Consider the following 718-nt stretch of genomic DNA (forward strand, 5'->3'; position numbering starts at 1 on the left):
AGTTGTATAAAGAAAATTCCGCCCAACACCGCAAAAATAAAGTTTTCACTATAATAACATTTGTACAAATATAAAAATACAATACAAAATTAAAAGGGCCTCTTTGAATGCAACTCTCGACGAGTAATCCAAATAACCTGTATAAACACTTCTAAATATGTTAGTAACGAACAAATAATAATCAAAATAAATTGAACAAGTATGTGTGTATATAAATATTTAAAAAGATATTTTTTTGTTAAAAAGTGGGCTCAAATAAAGTCATGACTGCGAAATGATTGCTCAATTAATTGGCCGTCCTAAATCGTTTTACTACGAAGTTGTTGCTCAATTAATTGGCCGTCCCAAATCGTCTTGTCAAAATCTGAATTGTAAAATCTTGTATTGTTATAAAGTTTCATCATCGCCTAAAATATTTATTTTATTACGTATTTGTACACGTAAAGTCCGTCTTTTGTTTGCGGAGGCCTCAACTTAATAATAATTTTTAATCGGCCATTGTATTGATACTTGATATGAATAAATAAACTCAAGAAAAATAAAGTCCGTCTTTGTAATGGGGTGGCCTCAAGTATCCGACGGAGAGATAATGTCATTGGCCAAACATTTATTTTTGATGTAAATAAGTAAACTTTGAGAAATAAAAATCCGTCTTTTGTCACGGGGTGGCCTCAAGTATCCGACGGAGAGATAATGTCATTGGCCAAGCATTTATTTT

This window comes from Capsicum annuum, chromosome 7, assembly GCF_002878395.1.
Source record: "Capsicum annuum cultivar UCD-10X-F1 chromosome 7, UCD10Xv1.1, whole genome shotgun sequence".
NCBI lineage: Eukaryota > Viridiplantae > Streptophyta > Magnoliopsida > Solanales > Solanaceae > Capsicum > Capsicum annuum.